This window comes from Sorex fumeus, unplaced genomic scaffold, assembly GCF_029834395.1.
Source record: "Sorex fumeus unplaced genomic scaffold, SorFum_2.1 ptg000038l, whole genome shotgun sequence".
Classification (NCBI taxonomy): domain Eukaryota; kingdom Metazoa; phylum Chordata; class Mammalia; order Eulipotyphla; family Soricidae; genus Sorex; species Sorex fumeus.
In genome coordinates this window covers 7,292,309-7,305,530 of record NW_026606095.1, presented here as the reverse complement: position 1 = coordinate 7,305,530, position 13,222 = coordinate 7,292,309, and positions in this window count along the sequence as shown.

Below are 13,222 nucleotides of genomic sequence, written 5' to 3'. Positions count from 1 at the left end.
AAAGTTCTTTTTTATTTGGATATGGGGCAGTTTGGGGCATACCCAGCCATGCTCGGGGTGTATTTCTGGTTCTGTGCTCTTGAATCGCTCCTGGAGGGTCTCAGGGGACTACACCACATGTCTTGATTGATTGACCTGTGAGCAACAGGAGAAAGAGAACTTTTGGGTTACAACATGTGCAGATCTTACAAATTTTTGTATACTTTGGCCCTGATGTAGTTTCTGAGACAAACATTTTCTTGAAGGCTTGATTAAATAAATATAATAGAATTTTGTACTTTATGAAGGAATATTTTCCTCAGAAGAGTGTGTCCGTTTGATCAACCTGATTCTGAGATACCATGAGTTTAATTTGTAAAATCTGTTTTTCCAAAAAGTCCAAAAAATTATATCTGAATCAGGTAACAGAGACAGATGACTCCATGTTCTTTTTTTAAATATTCTATCTCACCATAAGATTCTAAAATCTCATGGTTTCATCTGATCGTTTGAAAGTTCTTTGATTATTGTTCTAGGTTTACTCATATTAGAAACTGAACTGTGAACTGCTTGGGAATACAATAATACAAGTAACTAAAGTTTTTGGTATCTTAGAAACCACAATAAAAAGCAAATAGACAAATCAAAATCCCAAACTAGGAAATTCTTTCATAAAAGAAATTTTAGTTTAAAATCCTTATCACCTTTAACATCAAATTCTCAGGCTGGAGATAGTACAGGGATTAAGGTGCTTATCTTGCATGCAGCACTTTCTAGTTAGATTCCCAGCACTGTGTGGTCCTCTTAGCCAAGCCAGGAATGATCCCTGAGCACAAAGCCCAAAGTAAGTCCTGATTATGGCTTGGTAGAGTAAAAATAAAATTAAAAATTAAATAAAAAGTGCAATAATATTATTTTATTTATTTATTTGCTTTGGAGTCACACTTGGCATGCTCAGGGCTTACTCCTGACTCTGTGCTCAGATCACTCCTGATGATGCTTGGGGGATGGTAGGTGGTGTCAGAGATGGAACTGGAGTCAGCTGTTTGCAAGGCAAATATCAGCCCCTGTGTCATCTTTCCAGGCTGAGAATGTTTTTTTTTAAATTTTATTTTTATTATTTATTTATTTGTTTATTTTTTCTTCAAAATTGCAATTCAAAGTTGCTTACATGACCTGTTTTAAAGTTTTCTAAGTCTTTCCCTTACTGATTATCAATCGACCAGGCCCCTTTGACAGTGTTTGCTGAAACCTATTAAGAAGTATTAAACAGATCCTACTAGTTTGGCGTTCTCCAGGATGGCATGTAAGATTAAATTTTTGACCACCAGACGTTGTGTTACAGCTCTTTAACTGTGCAGCTCATGTAGGAGCGTTTCTGTGGGCTGACTCTGACTTAACCAGCAGCGGTGACCAAAGTGTCTGAAACAACAACCCTGACTGTTCATTACCTTCATCTGTTCCTCCTGTTTCGCCTCTCACCTCCTTCCCACTCTCCCCACCTTTCCATGTTCTTTTGCTGTTGCTCACAGTCTTTGTCTACACTGTTATATGCAACGTTCAGTCTTCCTTTCTCCCTCTCCTCTGCTGTTCTCTTCTCCTGTTCTGCATAGGATCAAGAATGGTTATATATTAGGGAATGATACTGTTATTGTTTGTTCTAAAGAAGCAGGACCAGAGACTGGAGCGATAGCACAGTGGGTAGGGCGTTTGCCTTGCACGCAGCCAACATGGCCGACACAGGTTCGATTCCCAGCATCCCATATGGTCCCCTGAGCACCGCCAGGAGCAATTCCTGAGTGCATGAGCCAGGAGTAACCCCTGAGCATGGCCGGGTGTGACCCAAAAAGCAAACAAACAAACAAACAAAAAAAAAGAAGCAGGACCAGAATACTTATTACAGAGATATGTAGCCTGTTAGATGTTTTGATAAGCAGTTCATAATAAAAACCACCCATGCCAATGTTTCACAATGAAGAAAAGTTGATTTTCAGGACAGAAGGAAAGTTTGGAGTTTTTGGCTTGATGGTGGAAGAGGAAGATGAGGGCAGGAAATGGACCAGCCTAGGCCCCAGATCTGTGTATGATAGAATGCTTTGAGAGAACTTTCCGCAGACTTTAGAAAATTGAATAACTCTCCTTGATGGAAGTGGTTATAAAATTGAATAACTGAGCTTGATTTAAGCTTGATTTAAATTGATTTCAATTTCTAATAATTGAAAGAGAGTTCAAGATTCAAACTGGAGAAGCTATGGAAAGGAACAAACAGAGCAGATAAGAGAAGTGAAGGTTTCAGAGGAGGTCCGACTACTCGTTGGAGGCGGGGGAGAATGCCAAGTGTTAGTCTCAGCTCTCACTCTCAGCTGGAACTACTCTGCGCCTTTTCAGGTACCCGGCATGAAAAATGGAGACTGTAGGACTTCCTAATTCAAAGATTTGTTTTCAGGCTTGATTTAGTTACTACCTGTGCAACTTATTAGATGTCAGTTATTTTATCCCCTTTAAAAGGCTTTGAACACCCACAGGCATGAAATAAGGGAGACATTAGGGGTATTTCATCCAGGATGCAATGCCAAAGGAAATTCTGGAATGTCTGTATTGTATAAGAGAAGTATTGGAAATTGTTTATGGGATTTACTCGCCTGGATCACAGAAAGAGCAGTTTTAATGAAGGGCCATTGCCTCACGCCAGCTACCACTATGTTCATAGAAGTGAAGAAGTGGATGCAATCACAATTTTTAAAGAACAGTTAGGCAGGGAAGACAAGATAGAGATAGAGGGCCGGAAAGATACTATAGTAGGTAAGGCACTTGCCTTATATGTGGCAGACTCAGGTTCAGTTCCTGGTGTACATATTAGTCTCCCCAGCCCTGCCAGCTCACAGAGTCTGGGGTGAGCCCTGAGCACCGTCAGGTGTGGTTCAAACAACAAAATAAAAAATAATAAAATAGGAAGGATGGGGAGAGATTTGGAGAAAGGCAGAGAACACATTGGAAGAGCAAGGCAAGGAATGAGAATTGTTTCATGACCAGAGAGATCTGAATATGTTCCAGCATTGGTAGTATAGAAACTTTTCAGCGCTAGAGAGATAGTACGGCAGGTAGGGCATTTACCTTGAATGCAGCCAACCCGGGTTTGATCTCCAGCATCTCATATGGTCCTCTGAGCACTGTTAGGAGTAATGCCTTAATGTAGAGCCAGAACTAACCCCTGAGCATAGCCGGTGTGACTCAAAGAACAATAAATAGATAAATAAATAATATATGAAAAAGAAACTTGTTTTTTTCATTTTTTAAAATTTTTATTAGTGAAACAGCATTGAATATCATTTTAAATTAATAGGAGATTACACATTTATTATGTCTACTTATTTTCAAGGATTGTGACTTTATTTTAATCTCTCTCTTTTTTTCTTGCACTATTATTTATTTATTTAAATTTTTTTTTTATTAGTGAAACACCATGAGATACAGTTATAGACTTACAAATTTTTGTGCTTGGGTTTCAGTTATACAATGATCAAGTACCCATCCCTCCACCAGCACCCATCCTCCACCACCACGGGTCCCAGCATCCCTCCCACCCCCCGTCCCCCATCCCACCCTGCCTCTGTGGCAGGGCATTCCCTTTTGTTCTCTCTCTCTCTCTCTCTCTCTCTCTCTCTCTCTCTCTCTCTCTCTCTCTCTCTCTCCCTTTTGGGTCCTGCATTTGCAAGAGAGGCATTAAGTGGCAATCATGTTTGGTCTATAGTCTACTTTCAGCATGCAGAACCTTGTTTTTGAGGCTACCCATTCACCTAGGTAATATAATGAACCATTTTAATAGAGGCAACAATTAGGTATCATGAAATTTGTCTGTGTAGATTTTAACGTCTATTTTGTCATTTAGATTTAAAGAACCTAGTCTTGGCACAAAACATATAGCCTGTTGGGCAATTTAAATTAGTATCTTGCACTTTAAAGAGCCTATTAATTTGTTGCATTTATGAACTGTGTCACACAGGTCCTCATAGTTTCTTCCCAAGAGAAGAAAAACATCTCCCTGGCATGGCATCACTCTTCAATAGTTGGCAGCATCCTCAGAAATGGAGATAATTATCTGAACAGTAATTGATGAATTTTGAGTACGTAGGCTCCCACCTCTGAATGCCGTACAGAAGAGGTTAACAAGAGAGGGTGACTTTTGGCTGGAGGAGTAGACACAAGTCATTCTTAATTGGAGGTTTCACCTTTGTTTCTCTGAGCAGCTGCCAAGGAAATTTCTACATGTGACTTGAGATAAATGAACAAGTCAAGGAACTGTTTGCATCTCTAAGATGAATGGCCAGCTAATTCCTTTGAAATCGTAAAGAGGGTTGTGGTGATTAGAGATACTTTATTTTATAAGTTACTATAACAGACAATTAAGAAGTTCTAAAGAGAGAGATAAGGCTCAGGGAAGCTCCCTGCCAGGGAGATAGGACACTGCATCGCATGTTGCTTTTCTTCATAGTGCGGAGGGAAGAGGAGATTTAAGCATAAGAACAGAAGCAAAGGGAAGCCTTGAAAGGACTATGATAGGAATATACTCCTGTAATAATCTCTACTCCTCCTCGAAACTTTCTTTAGAGGCTTTCATATCCACCGTTTGAGTGTGACTGTGATGGCATATGAATAGCTCAAGTGTCCAGTGTTATATAGAACTAGTTACCTCAATACCATTAATTTGGTGATTTGGGCCAAGACTTGGTCTCTCTGTATTTTCTCTTCTCACAAGCACAAGCACACAAGCACAAGCATCCTGTTGTTCGTCAATTTCCTCGAGCAGGCACCAGTAACGTCTCCTTCTTCTTAGCCCTGAGATTTTAAAAGAGCCATTTCAATGCTCTTTCAGGATTAGGAGAATGAGACCCATCATTGTTACTGGTATTTGGCATATTGAGTACGACACGGGAAGTTTGCCAGACTCTGCCGTGCGGGCAGGATACTTTTGGTAGCCTGCCAGTTTCTCCAAAGGAAAAAATAAGATAATAAGATGTCGCATGGTCACAAATGCGGCCGCACGCTTCCTGGAGCTGGATTTTATAGTCTCTGCATCTTGGCCATTGATGAGACCAACCTGGCGCTGGCAGCAGCTGATGGGTATGACGCCTACCTACTGGAAGATGGGGGGTCTGGTTGGAGAAGGTCCAGTCCCAATCCGAGTAGGCTTGGAATCCTCAGTCCTGGGACCCGCATGCTTGGGTTCCTCTGCCAGCTCTTTCATGCATGAGGCCCGTCCGGACATGTGGAGAGTGGTCCCAGCATGGCCGTGGCTGGTTCTGGAGGTCCTCAGCTGCTGGGGCTCTGCTCGGGGATATATATGTAAAATGGTAGAAAGCAAATGGCCACTGGGATTCTTGCCCACTATGGAGTACAGAGCATTTGTACAAAATGAGCATCTCTAATAAAGAAGCTAAAAAAAATAGCTTGTGTGTTTTGCTTTGAGGGTAACATGCACCGTTTGATTATATTGGGGAGAGAAGGTATGTGAAACCCTGACATCGTGGGTTGGCATGTGCAGATGATAATATTCTTAAATAAAATTTTGGATAAACATATTATACACTTTCTTTCACCCAAAATATTTGGTTTTAAATTACTTAATCTTTTGGAATGCTGAAAATTACTTTTGGCATTTTCATCATTCCTGGGGTACAACTTTGTGCTATTTGAAACAGAAATTTTCAGCCCCAAAATAACACAGTTCCTACTAATCAACTCCAAGTCTTCCAAGTCACACAGAGTATTGGAAGCCAGAATCTGTTTTTCTGGATAGAGAATGTATTTTCTCAGTTCATGAGCTTGAGATCAAACTTGGATATTATTTTCCAGGTCCTGGTCTTTGGAAAGCAGTTGAAGAATACCCTGTTAGCACGAAATGTCTTGTAAATAGAATTTCTGTAAACATTTTCTTAGGAGCCACATTATGTCTTGTGAATATAGTAGGTAGGTCACAGGTATATTTTCATGAACTTATCATTTAAAAAATTTATTTTTCAGTATTGGGTCACACTTGGCAGTCCTCAGTGTTTAATTCTGGCTCTGCACTCAGGGATTAATCCTGGAGGGGCTCAGGAGACCAGATAGGTTGCTGGGGATTGAACCCTCGCCAACCATGTGCAAGGCAAATGCCCTACCTACTATCCTATGGCTCCAATTCCCACATGAACTTATTTTATCCTTGGTGTGAAATATGACACATGTTTTGCACTTACAATTCACTTTTTAAAATAAATGAATGACATATACATATAGGGTGGTTAAAAGAGACTGAAACTACCTTTAAGAATTTTCCTCAATACCTAAGAATAACTGAGATCAACACCAGGAGGATTACTCCATAGCTTATAGCTTGGAGGCCAGCCGGATATTCTGGGGGAGGGGGCAGTTCAGATAGAGAGGGGAACACCAAATAAAGGGTGTTTGGAGGATCCTCCCGGGGGGGAAATGCATGTTGAAAGTAGACTATGGACTGAACATGATTGCCACTCAATGCCTCTTTTGCAGACCACAACACCCAAAAGGAGAGAGAGAACAAAGGGGAATGCCCTGCCACAGAGGCAGGGTGGGAGGGGGGGGTGGGGGGAAATGGGCACTGGTGGAGGGATGGGTGTTTGATCATTGTATGACCGAAACTCAAGCACAAAGATTTGTAAATCTATAACTGTACCTCATGGTGCTTCACTAATAAAAAAAAAAGGATTTTCCTAATTAAAATTTAATTATTGCTATCAATTTTGGTCTCTTATGTATATAAAAGGACTGACAGTTAATGAATTTCTAAACAAATTCTTCTGAACATCTTGAGATAGTCTTAATTACTTTGAAAAGCTTCTAATGGCACCTGACTTTAGAAAAATCAAGTTGGGGCTAAAGAAATAGTATAGTGGGAAGGATAGTTGATTGGATGTGGCTGGCCTGGTTTTGATCCGTGGCACCCTGAGTACTCCAGGAGTAATTCCTGAGTGCAGAACCAGGAAGTAACACCTGAGCATTTCTGGATGTGACTCCCAAACAAACAAACAAAAAAGATCAAGAAAAAATGGGCGTGGGGGAGGGGAGCTCAAAATTGGGTAGATGACATGTCTAGCATGTGCAAAGCCCTGACTTTGATCTCTAGAACCATGATGCCTTTCCTGCAAGCCCAGAACACTAACCCGGCTGACCTCCAGCACTGCTGAGGATGGCCTTGGTAGCCCTTGAATATCAGATTCCAGCAGAACTGGTCAAATTCCAGAGTCAAGTTCTACCAAAAATGCATTTAGGTCCCAGCACTCCTGGTGTGGCCCCAATAGACCATAAAAAAGAGATTGAAAAAACAAAACAAAGCAAAAACAATTAAGAAACAGTCTTCATTATTATCCAGACTGTCTGCACCAGTCAAGAAATGATGTTTTCTGGGAAAAAATTAAAGTTACTTGACGGTCAAAGGATACTTCTACTTAAAACTAGGATTTGATGTTTTTGAAAAAAGTTAATAGATTATATTGCTAATTCTTGGCAAATTCTATGTTTGGTTTTCAGGTCACACCCAGCAGTGCTCAGACATCCCTCCTGTCTCTATACTCAGGGATCTCTCCCAGCAGTGCTTGGAGGACCATATGCTGTGCTGAGAATTTGACACGTTGGCTGTGTGCAAAGCAAATGCCTTATCCACTCTCTTCTCTCTCTGGCCCCTACTCTATACTTTTATCAAGACTTCACTTGAGACGGTTTAAAGTATTTTGAAGAGACCTCAAAGTGTAATTTTTCATCTGTCACTGTCACTGTCCTCCTGTTGTTCATCAATTTGCTCTAGCGGGCCCAGTAACGTCTCCATTGTGACACTTGTTACTGTGTTTGGTATATCGAATACATCACAGGTAGCTTGCCAGGCTTTGCCATGTGGGCGAGATACTCTCAGTAGCTTGTCAGGCTCTCCGAGAGGGGCGGGGGAATTAAACCTGGGTTGGCCAGGTTGGCCTCATGCAAGGCAAATGCCCTACCTGCTGTGCTATCGCAGGTCATTTTTTCCTAATTAGTCGAGCTCAGGTACTATGAAAATACAATTTTTCTTGGAATCTGACCCAAGATCATAACACAATTATAATCTGTGTATCATTTATAAATACCCTAGCAAAATAATTGGAGGTAGGATTCAGGATACATATAGACTAAAATTGTACAGATGTACAAATATTCAAATAATTTTGAGGCATCAAGCTACATTGTGTCACATATTAAAGGTAAAAGGTAAAGGCCCTCCCATTGATCGTCGATTTGCTCGAGCGGGCCCAGTAACGTCTCCATTGGAGACTTTGTTGTTACTGTGTTTGGCATATCGAATACTCTCGGTAGCTTGCCGGGCTCTCCGAGAGGGGCGGAGGAATTGAACTCGGGTCGGCCATGTTGGCCGCTTGTAAGGCGAACGCCCTACCCGCTGTGCTATCGCTCCAGCCCTAATTATTTATTTATGGGAGTCATAATAATTTACAAGAGTGTAAATTTTTATATTTTATAGGGGAACAGAGAGACTAAATCACACTCACCACTGCTGAGGTAGCAGTACTATAGGAAACTCTTCACATTTCCAAACATCACTTCTCAGAATGCTCCTTACCTAAAATATTTTTTTTTGGTTTCTATTTTGAATTCAGCTCTCAATTTCTTTTGGGCTGGTATCAATGTTATTATTTTACTTTATTTCTCCAAGTGATCCTCACCTGGGTAAGAATCTACAGGCTATGCTGTAGATCAGGGTCTCAGACCCTGGTTTTCCTCTTAGAGATGAGGCTGGTGTCCTGGGAACTGGCATCTACCAGACTCGGTGTCAGCTGTTATCACAGGGGCAAAGGGGGCCTCCCTGCTGCTCTTGGCTAATATGGCAGAAGGCAGTGCTGAGGTTGTATATAGTCTCTAAAGCCCCATTGGATAAACTATCTCATCTTCCTGAGATTCAGTTTCCTTATTTGCATATGAGGATATTTGTGCCTAAAGACATCTGTGAAATAATTCCTAAGATTGTCTGAAAATGACCTTTTGATTGTCCAGGAATACAAATAAAAAACAATCCCATATTGGCTGGTTCAGTCTGGCTCAAATAGGGAGATACTGCCTTGATCTCAGTTGGGAGAAACTTCCCCAATTTTCAAATTCTGATGAGATTGAAGGGTTTGTTTTCCCTGTAAAGGGCAGCTCTACCTATTCTGTGGAGGCCCTTAGATGTCAGACAGTTGGCTTTCCCAGCCAATGATGGCGAAAGATGACCTAAACTTCAAACCATCTATTCAGATGGGGGTGGTTTTCATGCTTGTTCCAAATGAAGATAGAGAAATGGGGGTGGGGGGTAATGCCCTCTGCTGGAGCAGGGTCCTTTTATTATCATAAAATTTTTTTCAATCTCATATGGATGCAAATAGGGCTCTGAAGAATGCTTCCAAGTTGAAGACTACACATCTGTTGCCTTTTATTCCATACCAAGCAATGCATCTGATGTTTATCTCAAATCCTTAGAATATTAGGCTATGTGAGGACTAATTGTCTTCATAAAATATACTAAGGAGAGTGCCTGATGTTCTTGGCTATCAGATCGGCATAATGTCCCAATTAAAAGGACTACAACAAGACAACAGAGGTAAAAGCCATATGTGCGCTATAAAGCATATGCACATGTTAGCTATTATAACTATTTTCTATATGTATCTTTTGTATCATAATATCCTCTCTTCTCACTGTGAGATATAAGGGGAAACAGAGGCCATGCCAGTTCTTACTGGGAGATGGAAAGAAATGAAGTATGTACAACAGTGGCCAATGGGAGAACTTTGCATTGTATTTATTGATTTCTGTTTAAGAACAAGCATCTTTATTTATTTATTTATTTATTTGAAAGGAACCCCAATTTTAAAAGGAGAACCAGAAGAACCAGATTTCTCTTCTGTCTGAGAATATAAGACTTCTGTCTAAGACTTTTCTTCTGAGAATAGGAGGTACCTTTTCCTTTCCCGGGCAGTCTCTACTCCAAATCACAAGCAGGCGTTTCTACTGAAAGTTGTTAAAAACCCAGTTCTTTTTTTTTTTTCCTCTCACGCTTTTAGATGTATAAATACATTTTATATGCTCTAACACTATTTCAGTATGAATATGAGAAGGATAAATTCCTGTTAAAAATACCACCAGGTTGCGACTGCCTAGAATAAGGAATGTTATGTCAATAAGCCTGGAATGTGAATCTGATTAGGAGAGATTTTTACTGAGAAAATGCAGTCGGGAACACATCTAGCTAGTTATACTTGCCCTTTGAACGACATCTTCAGAAGCTTGTGAGCCAACCTTGATCTCCATTTTCACCTTACCCTCCTCCTCAAGTCTCTTCATTTGCACTTTTAATTTATTTTAAAGAATTCACTTGCCTCTGTCATCTCGCTGCTGCCTCAGCCTCTGCTGCCATCTCTTGCACGTAACTACAACAGGAGCTTTCTGTTTTCTCTCTTTTATTTTTGCTTTCCCCCATTTCTCTACAAAGAAGTTAGGATGATATTTTGAAATGTGGGTAGGATCATATCTCTTCCTGGCACCAGTTTTGATGCTCCTACATTGCTTTGATTTGTTACTTCTTTGGGCAAAGCATTAGTCACTTGGAGGAGTTTTTCATTCTGATGTTTTTCAGAGGACCCTACTTCCTTCACTCTCTTCACCCTTGATCCCTTTGAAAGGGATTCCCTGCTCTTCTCAACTGAAATCCTATTTATATGTATGGGCTGGAGCGATAGCACAGTGGGTAGGGCATTTGCCTTGCACATGGCCAATCCAGATTCGATTCCTCCATCCCTCTTGGAGAGCCCGGCAAGCTACCAAGAGTATCCTGCATGCCCAGCAAAGCCTGGCAAGCTACCTGAGATGTATTCGATATGCCAGAAACAGAACAGTAACAACCAGTCTCACAATGGAGATGTTACTGGTACCTGCTCAAGCAAATCGATGAACAATGGGAGGACAGTGCTACAGTGAGATATATATATATATATATATATATATATATATATATATGTTTGTATATATATCTGTGTGCACAATGATAATTCAAAAAAGTGCTTTGTCTTTATTCACTTGTATTCTGAACTTTGAATTCCAGAGTATACAAGTGCATCTCTTTATTTATTTTTTATTTTTCCCATGAATTACTTTTATTGTACACAGCACTGGGATGGGAAGAAGACCGGCAGGGTGTTGGGGACGAAGAGTGCATCTCTCTTTATTAATGCATTCATTTAATAATTTTCTTACTCACTGCATGAGATTCAGGTGTACAGAGATCATGATTTTTTTCTTTTCCCTACTAATGAGTACTTAGTCTGTAGCATAGCATGCTCTCATAATGAGTACATAGTCTGGCACACAGTTGTCAAGAGATTTTGATAAATGGATGAATATTCTCCTCCTTACAGGTTTCATAGTATACTCTGAAAACTAAGGAGACTAAGGGATTTCCATGGTCCCGTTTCACTGTACATCCACAGCAGCTGTATGGCACAGAGCAGGGACCCCGGTCTGTAAGCCTCTTAGTGTCTAGGCAAGTTTCTCGACTTTTCTGAGTCTTCTTTCATACTTGGTCAATTGAGAAAAGGAATGACAATATTCTCCCCTCTGCCCCCTTTGTGATGACGCAGAATATGAGAGTATTGCTTTACTAGAACTATGTTGTTTTGGGGAGCCTCCCAAGTGGTGCAGATGGGCACCCACAGGTGGCACTTTGGAGGTTGTGCGTGCTTCGTATTGAATTTGGACACTGTGCATGCCAGGCCTGTGCTCCAGCCCCTTGATCCTACCTCCTGGGTCTCACTAAAGCTTCAGAACGTTCAAGTATTTATACAGGGCCAGTGAAGAGTACGTTGGTTAGGGCGTATGCCTAATATGCCGCCAACGGGGTTTGCTTCCCAGCACCACAAGGTCCTGGAAGCACAGCCGGATGTGGCCCAGCACTGCACGGTTGGTCCGGGAAGCCTCAGCACCACTGGGCTTTGCATCAAGCCTTGTCCTAGTTGGTCAAGGCTCGCTTTTGTGGGATCTCGGGCCTCCTGAGAGCTACCTGGGAGACCCCTTGTCAGTATTTATACACATTTACGTTGTTATCACTATTAACTGAAAAATTGGATCCAAAAACAAATTATGAAAAGAAGGAAAGGCAGACAGAGCCTGAAAGGCCAAGAGATAGCTGGTAAATGAATACGAGGGCCCAAGTTTATTGTACATCCTTTTAAATTCCAATATTTGCAAAAAGACAAGCTGATCATAGTACTCATAAAGCATTCATATTATGTAGATTTTTAGACTACTTGCATCTTTGGCAAATTTCCTAGCAAATAAATTCCACTTGATTGAGAACAGATGTTATCTATATTTTTAAACTTCTTAGATCTTCATGATTTTTTATATTACATCAACATTCAGTACTTTTGTCATGCATTATCTTGATCTTCCTAATTTTCCTTTCCTTTTGTAAATTGTATGCTAATTTCTAGGCCCATATAAATTCTTTTATAATGTTAATGATTTCTTTTCTTAAGCCCATTTGATATACTTAATTCTTAAATTCTCAATTCATCAGGCAATTTAAGCAAAACTTATAAGACATCTATTATAATCTCATTGCATTTATTGTGGATTATTTTAGCTCAGAGAGTGTTATGCCTTAATGACAAGATTTAAAAGTGACATCACTTGATTTCTGATTTCACAGTATCTTTCATGCTTTAACCATAATACTTATTTCTGATCTGAAATATTGTGTGGTTTAAGTATGACAAAAATCTTTACCTCATCTTTTACTTTTAGGTGAAAAAAAGATACAATGACTATTACTCTATAATTAACTGTCATTTTAAAATAACAGATCAAGAAAGTACTTTATTCCATTTAAATTTGAACTCTTTAAGTAAAAGTATATTTGACAAGGACGGATTCCAGGTATGTTTATCAACCTAGCCATTCATTTCTTTGATAAACTGCCTACTACATATGTCCACATTAAAATATGTGCTTATTATGCATAAACATTATTGTAGGTGCTAAGCATTTAAAAAAGAATATGTCCCTTGACTAATTTTTATTTTATATACATCCACGTCACATTTAGATTTTAAGTAAGTAAAATCAATAAAGTTCAGACATGTCTAAAGGTTCTTGATGGTCTCGAGAATGACTGAGAATTGAGTCAATCATGAGTAGCAATCATGTTTGGTCT